The sequence below is a fragment of the Leptopilina heterotoma genome, unplaced genomic scaffold (assembly GCF_015476425.1).
Source record: "Leptopilina heterotoma isolate Lh14 unplaced genomic scaffold, ASM1547642v1 Lhet_111, whole genome shotgun sequence".
In the NCBI taxonomy this organism is placed as follows: domain Eukaryota; kingdom Metazoa; phylum Arthropoda; class Insecta; order Hymenoptera; family Figitidae; genus Leptopilina; species Leptopilina heterotoma.
Window position 1 is genome coordinate 923,916 of NW_025110830.1, and position 22,533 is coordinate 946,448.

At 21.9% G+C, this 22,533-nt stretch overlaps 1 protein-coding gene and 1 long non-coding RNA gene across 3 annotated transcripts in view; one reads left to right on the forward strand and one right to left on the reverse strand.

The window, feature by feature from the left end:
- LOC122504446 (chitin synthase chs-2-like) overlaps positions 1-22,533 on the forward strand; it is a 98,472-nt gene that overhangs the window by 38,180 nt on the left and 37,759 nt on the right. The gene's annotated exons all lie outside the window — the stretch shown is intronic.
- LOC122504469 overlaps positions 1,439-22,533 on the reverse strand; it is a 31,274-nt gene continuing 10,179 nt past the window's right edge. The window contains exon 3 of the long non-coding RNA XR_006301836.1: positions 1,439-1,847. This is a non-coding gene — a long non-coding RNA (uncharacterized LOC122504469). The remainder of the gene's footprint in view (positions 1,848-22,533) is intronic.

A 22,533-nucleotide genomic window follows, 5' to 3' on the forward strand; every position in this document is an offset into this window, starting at 1 on the left:
AATTTAACCCCCAACTCCCGAGTCCGTTAACTCCCTAAATTTTTTACAGTGTATCTGTTAGGCTCAAAAGCCGAAAACGGCCAATGGCCGGAAAAAACAGCCAAACCTAGTTTTGGCAAGTGCAGTTTTGCCAAAACTAGGTTTGGACGTTTCACTTCGGCCATTGGCCGTTTTAAATTGACAAATCTAGTTTTGGCAAATCGACATTTGCCAAAACTAGTTTTGGCAATTTAAATTTGTCCAAAACTAGTTTTGTCAATTTAAATTTTGCCAAAACTAGTTTTGTCAATTTGTCATTTGCCAAAACTGGTTTTGTCAATTTGACATTTGGCAAAACTAGGTGAGGCATTTCAAATTGTGAGAAATTGAAAGAAAGAAAGAATAGAAAAAGAAAGACCGCCGTATTAATAGGAAATTTGTTTAGAATTAGCATGTACTTATTGTTGCTATTTTGAAAACTTAGATTATTTTTTCTATGTTTGGGGAGTTTGTTATTAATTTATATAAACAATTATTAAAAAATGTTTGTCATTACTTGTATGTTTTTTATTTTGATACTGTAATCCACGGTAAAGAAAATAAGCCTAACTTGATAAAAAAATATTAATATTAAAAAAAGTTACAAGGGTTTTTCTAAGTTAAACTTTAACTGCTGTTTTCTCGAAAACTTGTTTTCGCACGTAAGGTCCCTTTTCATAGACCAGGTCACATATTGTTTCTGTATTGAATAATTGTGTGTATGAAATAAGAAATCGTCAACAAGGTAAATTAGCCTGTGTAAAGATAAATTAGTCTGTGTAAAAATAAATAAGTGTTAAAAAAGTTTTTTTAATTAACTTTTATGTGCAAAATATCAATGGATTTTTGTTAGAGAAATTTCATCTTATTGTAAATAGTATTAATCAATGACACATTTTTAAATAAATATATTCCTATTGTATAACGAAGCGGTCTTTCTCACAATTTGAAATGCCTCACCTAGTTTTGTCAATTTAAAACAGGCAATGGCCGAAATGAAACGTCCAAACCTAGTTTTGGCAAAATTTCACTTGCCAAAACTAGGTTTGGCTGTTTTTTCCGGCCATTGGCCGTTTTCGGCTTTTGAGCCTAACATATCTATAAAAATTGAAATAAAAAGCGATTTTTTAAAAACAAATTAAAATTATAAAACTTTTTTTAATTTGGTAAAAAAATTCCCGGTTTGGCATAAAATTCCTGGTTTATTCCCGGTTTTTCCCGGACAAATTGAATTCTCGGCTATTTCCCAGTTAGTAGACACCCTGATAGGAAAAAAAAACGAAAAGAAGAAAAAGAGAGAAAGGGAGAAAGAAAAAGACAGAGAGAAAAAAGAGACAGAGGAAAAAGAAGCAGAGAGGAAAAAAAGAGTCACTTTATTACTTACAACAAAAGTTATTCTCCCTGCCTCCTATATAGAAATTCAATTTATTTCGACATCCAGCTGTTTCATGTTTCATATTATATTTGATACAACGCTTATTATATCTTTCTAATTTATTTATTACCCTTACTCGTCAACTTAATACGATATCGCTTGTTAAACATGCGCATGTACTATGCAAGACATTCGCTACCTTCAATAAACAATTACATATTATTTCCAACTCCTCTATATATACACACACATTGATCGAGTGTAAAATACAATTGCACTTTTCAAGCTGTATTGTAAATTAAAAGTTGCCAGTGATTTCTATTGATAATTAACATCTGAAGTTCTGCTCGTATATTTGAATTGAAATTGAAACAATCATATTATGTATGGAATTCCCCTTTATCATAAACTGCCGCAGTATTCTAACGAACATGGTTTGAAGAAATAATCAATTCTGCAAACAGTCGATTCAAGATTGTTAATTAAGAAAAATAAAATAGATAGAAATAGATTCATTCTTATGCATGTAGATTGAAGCTGACGTTTGGTTTTTACAAGCGAAAATTAAAATCACAATTGATGATAATTACTATAAGTTAAAATTGCGTCGATAATCCACGATATTAGTGAAGTATATTTTCATTTACTCTATTTGCTTCATTTCGTTTGTGAGAGAATTTTCATGCCCTCTAGGCGGTAATTTAATGAATTCTTTGGCGCGAAATTCAAAAATTTCCCTAGAACACTTGAATCAAATTTCAATAACCATTCTAGTAAATATTAAATAAAAATTTCAACCATTCATCATAAATTAATCCAAATTTTTGCTATCAATTTCATTCACTTTAGTATCAATTTAATAAAGCAAAAAAAAAAACTGCAAGGAAAAAAATTCCATTCAGTTTGCGGACAAAAATTTCATTCTATATTTTATTTTTCTGACTTTTTCTTAATTTTCATCAAAAAATATTTACTTCTTTTTTATCCTTCTTACTAATAAATTAAATTCCTGCAACGAATGTTATTATTCATGAAAAAATTTAAATATTTATAAAAATAATATAATTCTTGCTAAGAATGTTTAAAAAAATTCTAAATAATTAATTTCTTTTCGACTAATTTTATGCAAATTCGAATTTAAATAATTGAATTCCTGAGAAATTTTTATTATTCATGAAAATAATTGAATTCTAACGAAGATTTTTACAAGAATTTTTTTAAATAAAATTGAATTTTGCTTGAATTTTTATTAAATTAATTAAATTAAATTTTTTTGAAAATATTTGAATTTCTAAAAAGCTTTTTATTATTTCTGAAAATTATTGAATTTTTGCGAACGATTTTATTAGAATTTTTTTAAATAATTGAATTTCCAAGAAGAAATTTATTTCTTTTAAAAATAATTGAATTCTTGTGATGAATATTGTTATTTATGAAAATAATTGAATTTTGCAAAAAATTTTATTAAAATGCCTCAAACTAATTGAATTTTCGGAAATAATTTTGTTATTTATCCACATAATTGAATTCTTTTGAAGAATTATTTATGTAAATAATTTAATTTTTAGGAAGAATTTTATTAAAATGTAAAAGAATAGTTGAATTATTTCAAATCAATTTCATTAAAATTGTATTTAAAATTTTTAAATAATTAATTTCTTTCGAACAATTTTATTAAAATATTTGAAAGTAATTGAATTCCTGTGAAAAATTCTAATATTTTTGTAAATAATTGAATTCTTCCCAAGAATTTAAAAAAAACATTTTTCAAATAATTGATTTTTCCGAGAAACTGAAATTAAATTTTTAAGAATAATTACATTTTTCGAGCAATTCCTGTAAAATTATATGAAAAATAATTGAAAACCTGCGATGAATTATGAAAATAATTAAATAGTTGCTAAGAATTTTATTATAATTTTCAAAAATAATTTAATTCCTAAGAGGAATTTTATTATTTATAAAAATAAGTGAATTATTGCGAACAATAATTTTATTACAATATTTAAAAAGAATTGAATTTTTGTGAAAAATTTTGTTATTTTCGTGAAAATAATTGCATTCTTCATACATAAGAATTATATAAACATTGTTTTAAATAATTAATTTTTTGGAAATATAATAAATATTATGAAAATTTTATTTTAAATAATTGAATTCTTGTGGAAAATTTTATTTGAGAAAATAATATTGAATTTTTCGATTAATTAATTTAAAATAGTTATTTAAAAATAATTGAAATTCTTCCATGAGTTTTATTATTTATGAAAATAATTGAATTCTTACTTAGAATTTTATCAAACATTTTTTTAAAAAATTGAATTTCCATGAAAAATGTTATTATTAGTGAAAGTAATTAAATTATTGTTAAGAATTGTATACAAATTTTGTTAAATAATTGATTTTTTTGAAAATGCTATTTTAAATTAATTGAATTCCTGTGGGAATTTTATTATTTATGAAAATAATCGAATTTCGGGGGAAGTTTATCAATTTTTCTAATTAAATAATTGAATATTGTTTTGCGAAATTTTATGAAAATACAAGATATTGAAAATAATTGAATTTCGAATATTTTTTGAAAATAATTGAATAGTATTAAAGAATTTGATTATAATTTTTGAGAATAGTTTTTTGATTTCTAGTATTAGCGAATTTAAAAAGTAGTGTAAATTCTCTCAAAAAAAAAACAGAAATATTAACTTTTAGTGGCTGAAGTCTAAAAAAGTACCCGCAAATAGTAGCATTACGTAAAAAAAAGTAGTAAATAGTAGGTATTAGTAGATGAGTGCAAAGCCTGGAATTTAATAAAATAAAAAAAAATTCCAGGGAAAAAATTTCATGTTCTTTGGTATCAATTTGATAAAATCAAAAAGAAACTATAGGGAAAAAATATTCATTCGTTTTGGTATTGTAATAAAATCAAAGAATTTGCAGGAAGAAAATTTTATTCACTTTGGTATCAATTTGACGAAATCAAAATATCTACAGGAAAAAAATATCTTTACCTGGAACAGCTATAAAAATTTCACTAAATTATCGAAATTATTAGATGTTCCAGTTAAAACTTTCGCTATTCCTGAGAAACTTCAAACTGTCCCAGGTGAAAATTTTTTTCCATTTCTCTTTTTCTAGAAATTCTTCTAAAAAAAATTCTTTCGATGACTGATGTTTCCCTTAAGAGAAGAAATTGTATAAGAATAGAAGAAACAATTTAGTATGTGAATTACCTCATATGGAAGTGCGAATGTCATTCTTTATGTAATTCTATTTCCTGATTCGATTGGCAATAGACGGAATGTAAACATGCAAGAATGCTTTCTTCATTGAATACATATATAAATACACAGTAAGTAAAAGAGAAGAGAAAAAGAGAGAGAGAGAGAAGCTAGAAAGAGAAACGACCTTGCAATTTCATCTCATGACTTATAGGAGCGCATTGTGAATACGTCAATGGAAAGTTATGAAATTAGAACAAGGGTGGTGAAGGGCGCGGTGAGGTATATAGAAAAGGTTGCATAAAAAGGGAAACGTCATTCGAATTCCGATTTTGCAAGGATCGACTCACATCCTGGAACTTCCAATTTTTTTCTTCCAGAATCTATGACTCACATATTCTGGTATTTCGTTCTTCATATAATAACTATTTGTTCTTTTTTTTTAATTATTATTTTCATCGACATATTTCTTTACGTTGATTATAAATTATATATATTATTACATTTTTAGAATATATAGAAAAGAAATTTTTAATCGAAAAGGTTTTCGAGATAATAATGCGCTCTTAGCATGTTGAAATTATTCTCTCTCGTTATAATATATGTATTATTAACAGTCTTTCGGTGACAAGATTCAAGCTAGATATAAATGTCAGGGTCTTTTGTCAATGTACTTTTACATTGTACATTACAATGTTTTATATATTACTTGCATATACTTTAGATGCATCTTATTTATTGTTTGATAATTACTGTTGAAGATGAGTACATTTTTTTAAATGCCAAATTTTTATGGGACGTTATGGTTCTCTCTCAATAAGAAATAGATTTTTTTTTATCTTCTTCCTCACTAATCTTTGGTTTAGAAAAACTATTAGTTAGATAAAAATTAAACTAAATAAATTTAATAATTATTACAATAATTCAATAACTTAAATAAATCGGTTTTTCAATTTTAAAAATTTTGCAATCACAGTGAGTTTTAAAAGAAAATGTTGAATTTTTTATTTCTTGACTTCAATTGAATTTGAATAAGAAATTTAAATAATATTTAGGTAATTTTTTAAACAATTCAATTTTTCATCTACAAAATTTTCAAGTGAAAATGATTTTTCAAAAATAAATTTTACATTCCTTTATTTCCGACAGTAATTGAATTTTATATAATATGAATATTTAATAAGTATTTTTTAAGTCAATTATTGAAGAATTTTTAAAATAATTTTTGATAAAAAATTCTTAAGTAAATCGACATTATTTGAGATGATTAATTAAATTTAAAAAAATTTAAATTAACGAAATTCAATCAATTCCAATAAATAATTTAAATGACTGATTTTTCATCTTAAAAATTTTGAAATATTGAAAATTTTTTTATTTCCGCCAAAAATTGAATTTTAGACAAATTTTAATTGATATTTTTTAAATAATTCAATTCCCGAAGAACTTTCTCAAAATTCTGATTAAAAATATAATTATTTTTTATAAGAACCTTGAGAAATTTATGTAATTTTGATTTAAAGATTTAAATAATTATTGATTAATAAATTTTATACAGCAATTCAAATTTTCTAAAATTTCAATTAAAAACCTGAAAAATTCACTGATTTCTAAAAATTGTTATTAAAAAAAATTGAAATGATCAGAAGTCAATTATTTTAAAAAAATTTTAATTAAAATCCTTCCGCAAATCAATTATTTTTAAAAAGAATTTTGAGGAATTCAATTAATTTTTATTTATAAAACTTCAATAATTTTAATTAAAAAATTAAATTAATTAAATAATTTAAATTAATTTTTACTTAAAACTTTAATAATTTTAGAGCAATGAATTTTCTATATATAAATTCAAATTTTCAAAAAGTGCAGTTTAAATCCTTAAATAAATTTCATTATTTCTAAAAATTAGCATTAAACATTTTTTTTAGAATTTTTGAGCTAAAATTCTTAAATAAATCGGTATTATTTTGAGATGGTTAATTATTTTATACTAGCAATTAAAAATTTTTTTGTGTTAAAACATGCGAAAAATGTAATTATATTTCTAAAGAATTAAACCTATTGAAATTCAATTATTTTTAGAATTTTTAAACTAAAATTCTTCGGTGATTAAGTAATTTTTAATAGGAATTTGGATAAATTTAATTAATTCAGTGCTGCCAGATGATTAAAAAGACAAATGTTCAAACTTTTCTTATTTATCTTCAGAAGATCTTTAAACTATTCAAAAAAATTTCTTTAGATTTTGAATACAACTTTTCCTAAAATATGATAAATAAAATTAAATTTCACAAACAATTTAAAAAAAAATAAATTAATGTTGTTGTGTTTGAATCTGTTCGCAGTTTGAAGTTAGTTTTTGTATGCTTCTCAACTCTTTTAATAAATTTTCTTTTTCAATGTTTTACATTTTTAAAATTAATGCACTGAAATTACTAAATTCTTGAAAAAGTTTTTATCCAAAAGATTGAAAATAATTAAAGTTATTTAAAGAATTTTATTAAAATTTTTTTAAATAATTGAATTCTTTCGAGAAAATTTAATTAAAATTGTATTAGAAATAATATTGAATTCTCGCAAAAAATATTATTATTTATAAAAAGAATAGAATTCTTTCAAAGAATGTAATTAAAATAATTAAAAATAATTTAATTCTTAACAAGAGTTTTATTAAAATTTTTTTAAAATAATTTAATCTTTCGTGAAATGTTATTAAAATTTTTTTTAAAATAATTGAATTCCTGCGATGAATTTTACTGTATATAAAAATAATAATCGAATTCTTCCAAATAATGTTTTCATAAAATTTTTGAAAATAACTTAATTCTTATCAATTAGAAGTATTTCCAAATAATTTAACTCTTGCAAAAAATGTTATTAACATTTTTGAAAATAATAAACAAGAATAGTTAATTATTGTAGTAAATTGGTGAGTTTTTAAATTTTGAATTTAAAATTATTCAAAAATTAAGGTTTATATTAGAAAATATAAAATTTTTCAATTTGCAAAATAATAAATGGAACAGTAACATTTACGATAGTAATTAATAATTGAATAAATTTTATATAGCAATTTAAATTGTCAAAATTTTTAGTTTAAAACCTCAATTAAATTTAATTAAATTCTTGATTCCTAAATCAATTATTTTAAATAAGAATTTTGAGAAAGTTCTTCGAGAATTTAATTATTTGAAAAATATCATTTAAAATTCGTCTAAAATTCAATTTCTGTCGAAAATAAAAGAAATGTTCAAGATTTCAAAATTTTTTAGATGAAAAATGAGTCATTTAAATTATTTATTAAAATTGAATTATACTTAAAAAATATTTATTAGGTAATATTCATTTAAAATTCAATTACTGTCAGAAATAAAGGAATCTAAAATTTATTTTTGAAAAATTCTTGTGATTTCAAAATTTTGTAGAAAAATTTTGATGAAAAATTGAATTATTTAAAAAATATCAAGTAAAATTAGTCTAAAATTCAATTTCTGTCCGAAGTAAAAAAATTCAATGATGTTTTGTTTTAAAACTCGATGTAATTTCAAATTTTTCAAGTTAAAAAACAATCAAGAAGAATTCACAAATTTGAAAAAATTTTCTAACCTTTTTATTTTGATATTTTTTCGGATACTTCTGATGAAATAATTTTCCTAGTTTCCTAATTTTTCCGTCACGTGACAACCATAAATAATAATAATAGTTGTTATTATTATTAGAAACTTGATGTAAGTTTGCAATAAATGAAGTCTAAAATTGATTACAAAGAAACAAAACCAGTATATAATACAAACATGAAACCAATATATTCGGTATACGACGATTTTAAATCAAGCAACGAAATTTTTTTTCGTCTCTTATAATTCAATATATCCGCTCGTTAATGTCAATTACCAAGTCGTATAATAATTTTATAGTAACTCTTAAGCAATTCACCAAAGGATAAATCATGTTTGCCCTACTGGAAGCTTGTTACCTCGCGGAAAGAAATGAAAAAGGAACACTGATCCTATTTACTTAACCAACCGGATTTGCTTGACTTGCACTAACCAGTATTATATATACATATATATATACATGTTCCCGAGGGGTTAAAAAAAATGTTTAAACCTAATTATAGCGAGCTTTGTGTCAAGAGAACTTTATGTGCCAAGAGAAGACAGTAATCGTTCATCGTTCAATGAACTTTGAACCTTTCGCTATATATGCACACAACACATAAGACACATACTGGACCTTTGCCTAGGTTTTATGGCCAGCATCGTAAATTATATGACCCGCTAAGAGAAAAAGGCGAATTCATCGGGGGAACATTTCACAAAAGGAATTTCATATATGACACGGCCTCACAGGAAACTTTAAAGGCCAGATCGACAACTGCTAAGGACATTGTCCTTAACAAAGTTGAACGGTCTTAGGTAAAGGACATACAAAAAAGAGATAAAACCAAAAAAAAAAATTTATTCATCGTACCCCTTTTTTTTATTTGTTTGTTTCTTGGGTGACCATCGAATTCGCGATGGAATTTGAAAAAAGAGAGAGAAACATACACACAAATCGGTTTAAGCTTTTACCTTGGGACCATGACTTGACAGCTAAAAACACGTTCTGGAGCCTTTCACTTTAGAATTTTTAGTTTTCTTCAAACTTGACGAGAGTGGTCACGAATTTTTAAATTTCTCTTTCCTCCATATACTTTTGCTCTCTTTGGCAATTTCTGTTTCTTTTTCTTTGGCAAAATTGAGTGCTTTTCGAAAATTTTCTTTCAGCCCACTGAACGAAATTATTTTTGGTACTAATATACAAAAAAATTATTTTTGGTACTATAGGCAAAAATGTTTGAAGCAATTCTGACACAATTTTTAAGAAAAATACAACCAAAAATTTGAAATTTAATAAAAATTTTCTCATTCAAAATTAAAACACATATCTAAGCCACGGATCAAATTTAAGTTGCAAAAAAAAGTCTCTCAGTCGCTTCAGTCGATTGAAAATAGAAAAAAAAGTCGAAAAAGTCGATTACTTTGATCTGTTGTCACAAACATTTAATTTTGAATTTCCCTGACCTCTCAATGATATATAAATTAAATTATTCAAAACTTCGATAATTTTGTTAAATATGTAAATATTTAAATACTTGTAATTTAATTTTCCACAGGAATTAAAATTTTTTTAATTTTAATTTAAAATTTCAAATCGTTCAAAATTTAATTATTTCTAAGAATTACGACTGTAAATCCTATAAAAACTTAAATATTATCTACAATTTTTAGATAAACTTCTTCTCTAAATTAATTATTTGTATACTATTAATTATTTAATTAAAATATATTTACATAATTCTAACTGTAATTCTTTGTTTTTTTTGTATCTTAATAACTTGTAAAAAGGAAATTATAAAATAGGTATGTAACAAAAAATATTAAAAATTGATTTAAAAAAAAATTCTAACAGAAATTTTTTTTTTAAAAAAGTTTTTTAAGGGCATTTGAACCATTATGACGTCATAAATTTAGAACACATGCTTTGCACAAATTGTGACGTCATAATGGTTCAAATGCCCTTCAAAATATTTTTAAATAATTTTTGAAAGAAAATAAATTTTTCAATTTATAATTTCATAATAATTTATAATTTATAAATTTTCACATTGAAATTTTATGGAATTGTTTGAAAATAATTGAATTTCTTAGAAGAGTAATTTTGGACAATTTAGAAAACTAATAAATTTTATAAAGAATTTTAATTGAAAATTTTGAAATTGACTGTTTTTTCCAAAATTTTAATAATAATTCTAAAAAAATTGATTTTTAAAATTTCAATTTACTTTTTTTTAAGAATAATTGAAATTTAAAACATTGTAATTAAAGAATTTTAGAGAATTATTTTTCAAAAATATTGTAATGTAATTTTTCGAAAATAATTGAATTTTTTAAATGATTTGTTGTTAAATTATTATTTATTAATAAATCTAAAAATTGAAAATAAGGAAATTATAAAATATGTAACAAAAAATATTAAAAATAATTAATTTGAAAAAAATTCTAACCGAAATTGTTTTTAAAAAAGTTTTTTAAAAATATTTTTAAATAATTTTTGAAAGAAAGTAAATTTTTCAAAAACTAAAAAATTTTATAAAAAATTGTAATTAAAAATTTTGAAATTGACTTTTTTTACAAAATTTTAATCAGAGTGGACTTTAAAAAATTTTGAATTTACCTTTTTAAGAATATTGTTATGTAATTTTTTTAAAGCAATTTAAATTTTTTAAAAGAATTTTAATTAAAATTTTTCAAGTTGACTATTTTTCCCAAAATCTTAATAATAATTCCAAAAAAAGTAGGTTTTTTAAAAATTTCAATTTACTTGTTTTTAAAATAATTGAAATTTAAAACATTCTAATTAAAAACTTTAAAGAATTATTATTCAAAAATATTGTAATGTAATTTTTCGAAAATAATTGAATTTCTTAAATGATTTGTTGTACAATTTAAAAAAAACTAATCAATTTTTTAAAGAAATTAAATTAAAAATTTTATAAATGCGAATAACGTTTCAAAACTATTATTAATAAATCTAAAAATTTACATTTTTTTAAATATATTTTTAAATTTTTAAACTAATTTTGGTTTACTTTCATTTTTAAATTTTTATTTAAAGATTTTTCATTAAAATTTTTGAGAATTCAATAATTTTCAAAATTTACCATTAAAATTCTTCAAAATATGATTTAAAACAATTTTTTTTTAACGAAAATCAATCATTTTTAAATTTTTCAATAGCCTTTTTAAAATATTTTAATTATTTAGAAACTTTTTTATTATTTCAAAAGTTTAATTGGAAAAAATTGTTAAAAAATTATTTTTTGAAGATTCTATGATATTTCTTTGTTACATAAAAATCGAAATAAGTTGCATTTTGTATAAAAAAAATGGTATTTTGATATATTTTTTTTAAAAAAAGACGAAAAAATCGCAGTTTATAAAAATAAGTAGAAAAAATTGCCTTTTTGAAAATTTTGAAAATTTTTTTTAAGAAATGAAATTTTTTTCAAAAATTTTAAAAATGTTTGTATGTTTTTTTAAATTTAATACAAAGTATTAGATTGAAATTTTAAATAGCTTTTTTTGAAACTCAAATCTTTTTTATTTAAAATTCCAAATGATTTTTATTTGAAATTTTAAACAGTTCTTTTTTAAATTATAAACTATTTTATTTGAAATGTCAAATAATTCTTGTTCGAAATTTCCATCAGAACAGTTAAAAAATTTCAAAAAATCCTGTTCGAAATTTAGTTAATAAAACATTCTCAATCTCCATTCATAATACTTTACAATGCCAATTTTCAAAAAAATTAAAAAAACAAAAAATTCATACTTCCAGCAGTTTCAACAATAATAATAATTAAGGTAACATAATAAATTTTCCTTTAGAATTTATTATGTTAAAGTCAGAAATTGAGGCTCACGAACATTGTATACATAATATTGAGTTGTTACCCATATACTTTCGTCTTTACTCTCAAGTGAAGATACAAAATTACTGTAATCAGTACTTGATTTATTTTCCTGTAAAAATCAACTTGAGTCTCTCTCTCTCTCGACTGTCGAATATTGTAACTATTTCAGAAGAAGTGTCGAAATTAGTAACAGGAATGAGGAGAGAAATCTGACTCGGAACAGAATCCAGTAACTTTTTTTTTCTGCCTCAGGGGAACCGCTATACGAGTAAGAATTTTTATTGAGTAAATACAATCGTCATTCGAAACATTTTTTCTAAATGAAGCAGAAATTAAAACTTAAATGCCCTCGTAGTGAAAAAAAAATCCACAATAATGATTTTCAAGAATTCGAAACTCATAATATGAAACCAATTTGTAAATTCTATTATTTATAAACTCGACATAATTTTTAATTAAAAAAGAAAAAAAATAAAAGAAAAGAAAAAAAAGAAAAGGAAAAAAGAAAAGAAAAATAAAACAGAATAAAAAAAAGGAAAAAGAAAAGAAAAAAGGAAATAAAAAAATAGAAAATAAAAATAGCAACAAGTTTAAAGACATAAATTTTCATATTAAAGATTAACACACTAAGTAGATTTATTTTATTCTTCCACTATTAGTATTTTTTTTAAAATAATAAATTTATACTAAAAATGAAAAATAAAAATAAATCAAAAAATAAAAGAAATTTACACAGATACAAATGTGAAGATTAAAAATTATACAAATTAGCTGCAACATCTCTTAGCCCACAGACAAGTTGGAGGGAAAAAAATAAGACAAAAGAGTCAGAAACCTTTTATTCTAATGAACCCGGGAGATTAAAGATTCGAGTGCGCTTGAAATTTCAGGCGCTCCAAGAAGAATCCAAAGTATTATCGTCACTTAAACGTCTGCCAGTATACCAGGTGATACAAAACTTTTATCATATCAGAGCGCAGTTTGGAAAAAAATACGAAGCGCACAATTTTTTTTTTTTTTTTTTTTGACAAAACTTTACAGCGAGCGATTTTTAACATTCCAATGATAAAGGCAAAATTTATTGCATTCATTTTGTCTCAAAGAAAATATTTTTTTTTACTATTTTTATAAACCGAAAACTAGAGTTTGAATTTTTTGTATTTTTTTACTATCTTTGGATGCAACTGAAATATTTTGAAATCAATTATTAATTTTTTCTTTACCAGATATTTTCTAGTTGGCAAATTTTTTTCATTGAATTTGAATTTCATGCCATTATAACTCGGGGAGTTATTTATATATTCTTCATGCGAAGAATTTTATTATTGAATCTTTTCGAGAAATTTTTATTAAAATTGCATTGAAAATAATTAAATTCCTGAGAAAATTTTTATTATTTATAAAAATAATTGAAGCAAAAATAGAAGAAGAAAAATTAGAAGAATTTTATTGAAATTTTAGAAAATAATTGAATCTTTTTCGAAAAATTCTCTTAAAATTTTATAAAGTTATTGAAAATTTTTTCATGTACATTTTATTAAAAATTTTTAATAACAATTGAATCATTTCGTAAAATTTTATTTTTGTTATTGAAATTAATTAAATTCTGTCGAGAAGTTTATTAAACTTTGTATTGAAAATAATTAAATTCTTCCGAAGAATGTTATTAGTTATAAAAATATGTAATTGAATTTTTGCCAAGAATTTTTTAAAAATATTTAGAATTTTTAGATTCAAAAATTAACTTTAAATGTGAAGTAATTATAGATAAATTATTTAAAAAAGTTCTAACTAATATTTTTTTTAAAAAAGTTTTTTAAAAATATTTTAAAATAATTTTTGAAAGAAAATAAATTTTTCAATTATAAACATAATGGAAAAATTTCCAAATTGAAATTTTATGGAATTTTTTGAAAATAATTTGAATTTCTTACAAAGAATCATTTTTGACAATTTAGAAAACTAATAAATTTTATAAAGAATTTTAATTATAAATTTCAAAATTAACTCTTTTCTCCAAAATTTTAATCAGAGTGGATTTTTTTTAAATTTTAATTTACTTGTTTTTAAAATAATTGAAATTTAAAACATTCTAATATTTAAAAACTTTAAAGAATTATTTTTTTAAAAATATTGTAATGTAATTTTTTGAAAATAATTGTATTTCTTAAATAATTAGTTGTACAAATTAAAAAAAAAACTAATGAATTTTTTGAAGATTTTAAATTAAAAATTTTATAAATGCGAATAATTTTTCAAAAATTTTATTAATAAATCTAAAAATTTATATTTCTTAAATATATTTTTAAATTTTAAAGCTAATTTTCGTTTATTTTCATTTTTTAATATTTTTATTTGATAATTTTTCATTAAAACTTTTGAGAATTCAATAATTTTCAAAATTTACCATTGAAATTCCGAGAAAATTCTTCAAAATATGATTTTTAAAAATTTTTATCTAAACAAAAATCAATCATTTTCAAATTTTTCAATAGCCTTTTTGCAATATTTCAATTATTTAGAAACATTTTTTATTATTTTAAAAGTTTAATTCAAAAAAAATTGTTAAAAAATTATTTTTCGAAGATTCTATGATATTTCTTTGTTACATAAAAATCGAAATAAGTTGCATTTTGTATAAAAAAAAATGGTATTTTGATGTAATATCTTTTTTAAAAAAAGACGAAAAATTCGCAGTTTATGAAAATAAGTAGAAAAATTTCTTCAGAATAATTAAATTAAAATTTATTAAAATTTTAGAAAATAATTGAATCTTTTTCGAAAAATTCTTTTAAAATTTTATAAAATTATTAAAAAATGTTTCATACATTTTATAAAAAATTTTTAATAACAATTGAATCATTTCGTGAAATTTTATTTTTGTTAAATTGAAATTAATTGAATTCTGTCGAGAAGTTCATTAAAATTTGTACTGAAAATAATTGAATTCTTACGAAGAATGTATTATTAGTTATGAAAATATGTAATTGATTTTTTGACAAGAATTTTTAAAAATATTTAGATTTTTTAGATTTAAAAATTAACTTTAAAAGTGAAGTAATTATAAATTAATTATATATAATTATTAGCTATATAATTAATTATCTTAATGTATATAATAATTATTATTAGGTATACTCAATTTTTAATATTAATTATTAATTTATTACCTACTTCCGGGGTCGAAAAAGGGAAATCAAAACATTTTTCGCCTACATCAATATAATTTGTCCTTTTTTTATTATAACTAAATGAACTGATTTGTTGAGCAAAAGAAAATTTCTTTTTTTTTACATAATGATGTAGTCTAATTTGAGTAAAGTAGATGAAAGTTGTGATTAAGTTGGATGAAACATAGAAATATATATGATCATCAAAAACAATGACTTGCGGCAGGTTCTAAATGCGGAGAAAAACTCTTTCTGGGTTCTCACATATTGCAAATTTCTATGTCCAGCATTCCTATGGGAAACCATTGTTGGGTGTGGCTGTCTTTATTCACTATGGAGAAAACATTCCTCTCTAAAGTACTTCTTGTGATACACTTTTTAATCACCGATATATGCTTGTTTAACATGCGTCAATAAAATATTTTTTTTAACAAAGTCATATATAGTTTATCGCCAGATATATAGGAGGAAATATTTTATTTGAAAACAGATTTCAAGTATATAGTATACAAATAACGTATTGCTCAATTATTGTCTTAATATTGCAGTGCAATATGTTCGGAATGTTGCATTGTTATAATGTCGAGGGCATTTTTGAGTGCATTAGAAGTACTCACTAGAAATTCAAACTAAAATTTTTTTAGTATTTACTAACTAAATTTTATTTTTAATTTATAAATTTTCAATTTCAACTTTTAATTTAAACTGTTAATTTAAAAAAAAATTCTATTTTAAATTTTAATATTATAGAAACTTAAATCATTTGCAATATAAATTATTAGTTATTAACAGTCACGATAATTTGAAAAAATTGAAAAAATTGTGTGTAAAATTTAATTACAAAACATAAAGAAGACGATCACTCCGATTCTTCGACTCGGTGTGATAGCCTTCTTCATGTTTTGTAATAATTTAAATTACGATAAAATTTTTCAAAAAAAAAAATTAATTATTTGCAAAAATCCTAATAAAATTCTTTGCAAGAATTAAATTATTTTTACAAGTGTAGTAAAATTTCTCAAAAATTCAATTATTTAAAAAAGATGTTATAAAATTCGTTGCAATAATTCAATTATTTTCATAAATAATAAATCGATTTTTCAGTAATTCATTTTTAAATAAATTTTTATTAGAAAATTCTACTAGAATTCAATTATTTAAATACAAAAATAAATTATTTATTGAATAATTGAATGTTTCTTAAAATTGAATTCTCATAAAAAAAAAAAAATCAAAAAAAAATCAAAAAAAAAAATTTTTTAAACAATTCAATTCTTTTGACAAATTTTAATAAAATTTTTAAGAATAATTTCATTTTTCAAGGAATTTTATTAAAATATTGTATCAAAAATATAATTACAATCCTGCGATGAGTTTTATTATTTATGAAAATAATTCAAATTTTCCCAAGAATTTTATAAAAATTTTTCTAAAATAATTAAATTTTGACTAGAATTTCTTTTTAGTTTTTGAATATAATTCAATTTCTGCGAAGAATTTTATTACTTTTGAAAATAATTTAATTCTTCCAACGAATTTTATTCAAGTTTATAAAAATAACTGAATTTCTGTGAAGAATTTTATTATTTATATAAATAATTGAATTCTTGCAACGAATTTTATTCAAGTTTATAAAAATAATTGAATTTTGGTGGAAAATATTTTATTATTTATATAAAAATAATTGAATTCTTGAAAAGAACTTTGTTAAATTTTTTTAAATAATTGAATTCTTGGGACGAATTTTATAAAAATCTTTTTAAATAATTGAATTCCTGTGAAAGTTTTATTACTTATGAAAATAATTGAATTATTTCAAAGAAATTTATTAAAAAATTTTGAAAATAATTGAATTTCTGGAATCATTTGTAACTTTTCCAAAATACAATTTTTTTTTATTGTTTTTAACAAAAATTCTTCTATTAATCTAGTATTCATGAAAATTGTAAAAATTATTTATTAAATAATTTCTAAGTAATAATTTTTTGACAGTTCTTAAATTATTAAAATTCATGGTAATTTCATAGTTTACGAGGCAAAGAAAAAAAAACATAAAAATTCAGAGTTTTCTAATGAATTCTACAAATTTATTTTTTTCCAGTACTTTTAATTAATAAAAGTATTTTTAGTATTTAAATTAATAATATGAAAATAATTGAAGAAATTTATTACTTTTGAAAATAATTAAATTCCGGCAATAATTTGTAACATCTCCAAAATTCAATTTCTTTTTAGTATTTTTAAAACTAAAATTCTTCTATAAAGAAGAATTTGAATTATTAAAATTTTTCGAAAAAAATCTATGTATATGTTCTTTAAAATTTCTAATTAAATTAATTCAAAATTAAATTTTTTTTCAATTTGCGAATTGAAATCTTTTTAAGTTAATTAATTTATAAAAATTTTCATGTCAAAAGTTTGACAATTAATTTGTAAATTGAGAGATTAGTCTTTTAGTAAGAATTTTGTCAAAATTCTTTTTAAATAATTGAATTTCTTTAGGAAATTTTTTTTAAATAATTTATATATACAAATTATTGTAATCAAAAAAATTTTTTTTGAAAATCATTGGAATTTTGCAAATGAATTTTATTCAAATTTTTGAAAAGTAATTGAAATTTATTAACTTTTAGAAATAATTGAATTCTTGTGTGATGAATATTATTATTTATGGAAATAATTTACTTCCTCCGAATGATTTTATTATTTATGAAAATAATTGAATTACTGCGAAGAATTTAATGGCAAATTTTAAAAATATTTGATTTTTTCGAAAAAAATTTATGCAAAATAATTGAATTCCTGTGAAATTTTGATTTTTTCTCGGAAATAATTGAATTCGCGTGTAGAATTTTATCAAAAATTTTATTTAATAATTGAATTCTTTTGAGAAACTTTTATTAAAATAGTAGAATATTGAAAATCATTCAATCATTGAATTATGAAAAATGTTGGAAAATAATTGATTTTTTGTAATGAATACTATTATTTATAAAAATAATTGAATTTTGCAATGAATTTTATTTAAATCCCTGAGAATAACTTAATTTTGTCGAAGAATTTCGCTTTTCATTTATAAAGATAATTGAAATGTTGACGAAAATTTTTTTTTAGACTTTTTTTGAAAATAATTGAATTTCTGCGAAGAATGTTATTAATTTTGAAAATTCAATTTTTTCCAGTATTTTTACTAAAAATCCCTGACTTTTCTCTGAATTCCCTGACTTCTCTGACCTGTGGCAATCCTGAATATCATTTGTCTTTTTTTTTTTTGGTAAAATTTACATTTAAAATCAGAAAATAGTCAATAACATTTTTTTTGTCTCATGAGATTTTTTTATACTGATAAATGCAAAAAAGTGATAGTTTGAGTTTAAGATGACAAAAAAGTCATGATAATGGAATTTCGGATAAAATGAGTAAATGACTCACAGTTCGAATAGCAGAGAGGGTTCTGATAACAAAGTTTCGGATAATCGAGGTTCCACTGTAAATTAATACCGAATTAAACCGAATTGACAATTAAACTACGACAATAAACGAAGTTGTAAACTCAGACTATAAACTCACACAAGAAGATAGTGCCAACCCTCATAATTGAAGCTATGCTAAACTGAAGCTAACTAGAAATAAAAAAAAAAAAAATGAAAATGCAGTTTTTTTAATCTTTATAATCGAAACTCTAATCAAACGTCAAGAAAAAGACGTCTTTCTCCAATAAATTATATCAGAAATGTACAATCACTAATTAAACACATCAATTGAAATCCACAATTAAATTAAATAACGAAGAATGACTCTTCCTCAACAAAAATAATACATACAATTAAATGACTATAAAGGCGCAAAATGTAGACGTGATAAATCTAAAAGTGCACATTGCGTGAAGTAATAAAAAAAAAGAAAATTATGAATGAAGAGACTAATTGTGAGAGAGGTGTGAATGTTGATAATTGAAGAAACACCCTCTATACATTGGCGTGTGGCGCGATACGCTAAAAACAGTTAAATAATAAAAAATGAAAGGTTGTCAGTGGTGCGAGAGGGGGAGGGGAATGTATGTATGCCGAGAGGGGCAATATAAAAGAAAGAGAGGAAAAAAAAGTATAAATAAATAAATAAGAAGAAAAAGAATGAAAACGAATGGCGAGGGCGGCAACCGACACGGCCGGTCGCAGTAGACGTCCTTGCACGTTATCTCCGCGACATACGTACCTTTCACTTTCAAGACTCCAGGAACCAGAAACTCTCTGGAGCTCATGAACAAAGATACGCTCCTGACACTATATATGAAAGAAACGAGTGTCCATATCGTCCATATGGGACAAACTTGAATCTGACTCAAGTCGGAACGGTAGTTTTTAATCGTCATATTTACATTGGCGCAGGAATTAGGACCACCTTACATATTTTTCATCTAGAGAAATGAATTTCTTGTGTCATGTCCTTTCACTTTTCAGACGAAAACCGAACTTGTTTCGAAATGGCCTGCCTCTCGCATTGATTATACTCATGAACGAATTTTTGTCCCCTTTCTATAATATAAAATATGATTAAATATTAATATTATATTATATGTTTAATATACACCGAATATGATTCAACTTGATCTAGATGAAGGTCATGCTATATGCGTGAGATGGAGAAATTGTGTCGATGAAATTTCACTTTATGTAAAAGAAATCTTTATATTATACGTATATAGTATTTTATTCTTAAGTGATTTTAAATTTAAATTCTCTTCTTTTGAGAGAAAATTTTACTCGAACGAGAAGAAGGATCTTTTTGTAAGCTTGCAATACTTTTACACTGCAGGGAAAAAAATAATTCATTACCGATTATTAGAGAATGTTCTGGATTAGCGAATACAGACGTACACGAAACAAAGTTCTGTAAAATGTGCAAAAAAATAAATAAAATAAATTCATAATACAGGATAAACTTTAGAAGTTGTAGAATAAATACCTAACATTTCTAAAGTTTATTTTGCAATATTAACACACATTTTACAGAACTAAGTTTCGAATACACAGGGCTCGAATCCAGTGAAAGTATTTAAAAAAACGGACTTTACGGACCAAAAATGAAAAATTACGGACCATTTACGAACCGTTCTGACAAAAATATAACCAGTCCGAGTCAAATAAGAGAACTAACTTAAAACTATAATTTAAATGTTTTCATAATCACCGAGTGATAAAATCATTATCAATTAAAGAATAAAAGAATTTTATCAACAAATTTTTAAATAATTCAATTCTTTCGACAAATTAAAATTTTTGAGAATAATTACATTTTTCGAGAAATTCGAGTAAAATTATATTTAAAAACAAAACAATTAAGGCTGTCAGAGATGTAAAACATTATTTGTAGCGTCAAGAAATAAATTCTATTCTATTCTATTAAAAAAATAATTGAAATTCTGCAATGAATTTTATTATATTTGTGAAAACAATTGAATCCCTAAGACGAATTTAAAAATTTTTTAACATAATTGAATCGGGAGCGTTCACTAATTTCAAGAACTTTTAACACTAAACTTCTTCTTCAAATCAATTATTTTTAATAATTTTCCAAAAAAAGTTCTTTGACAATTTTCAAATCCATTTGTACAATATTCAATTTTACGAAATTTCAATTATTCGTAAATTCTTCAATTAAATATATATAAGAAATTAATAAAATCCAAATAATATAAAAAAGAATTCAATTAAACTTTTTCAAAATACAATTATTTCTAAAAATTCACGCTATATTCATTTTAATATTTATAATTATTATCTAAAATTTTAACTGAAATTCGTCTCTAAATCAATTTTTATTAGAAAATTCTACTAGAATTCAATTATTTTTACAAGGAGTAAAATTTCTCAAAAAATTCAATTATTTAAAAAAAATGTTATAAAATTCGTTGCAATAATTCAATTATTTTCATAAATAATAAATCGATTTTTCGATAATTCATTTTTAAATCAATTCAAATCAATTTCTATTAGAAAATTCTAGAAGAATTCAATTATTTAAATTAAAAAATAAATAATTAATTGAATAATTGAATGTTTGTTAAAATTGAATTCTCATAAAGAATTTTATCGTCAAATTTTTAAATAATTGAATTCTTTCAACAAATTTTAATAAAAGTTTTAAGAATAATTACACTTTTCGAGGAATTTCCTAAAAATTGCATTAAAAATAATTGAAATTCAGCATTGAGTTTTATTTATATATGAAAATAATTGAATTCCTAAAAAGAATTATATTTACGAAAATAATTGAATCCCTGTAAAAATTTTATTATTTATGAAAATAATTGAATTATTATTTAGAAGAAATTTATAAAAAATTAGTAAATAATTGAATTCCTCCGAAATTTTTATTATTTTATGAAAATAATTAAATGTTTGCGTAGAATTTTATTAAAAATTTTTTAAATAATGAAATTCTTTTGGTAAATTTGATTAAAATAGTAAATATTGAAAATCATTGAATTGAGGGAAATTTTTAAAAATAATTGAAATTTTGGCGAGAATTTTATTAAAATTTTTGAAGATAATTGAATTTCTGTAAAGAATTATAACAAAATAGTTGAAAATAAATAAATTCTCTTGAGGAAAGTAATTAAAATTGTATAAAAAATAATTTAATTTCTATAAATATTGTTATGAAAATTATTGAAAATTATTTAATTTCCACGACAAATTTTATTATTTTTATAAAGATGATTGAATTGTTGACAATAACTTTATTAAAATTTTAGAAAATAATTGAATTCTTATAAAAAGATTTTTAAAAAATTTTCGAAATAATTGAATATTCTAGAGAAGGATTTAATTATTTATAAAGATAATCACATTATTGGCAAGAATTTTATACAAATTTTTGAAAATATGTAATTAAATTCTTTTAAAGAATGTCATAAAAATTTTTTAAAATAATTGAATCATTGTCAAGAATTTTATTAACATAATCATTAAAAATAAATGAATTCTTAAGAAGAATTTCATGAAATTTTTTTAAAATAATTAAACTATAGGGGAGAGTGGGGCAAAATGGGGTACCTTTTTGAAATTGGCTGTTTACAGAGAACCAAACGAATAAATCGATTCAGCTAAACTTCAGAATTCTTCTTTGTACACTTGGCTTTGAGGAAATTATGACAATAGCGGAGAAAAAAATTTTTGAAAGAACTTATATCGTATTTTCTAAGAAAGTGCTAAAATCCCATTTTGCCTAACCCGTGGGGCAAAATGGGGTGGCATCAAATAACTGTACAAAACATTGAATATTTTTTCA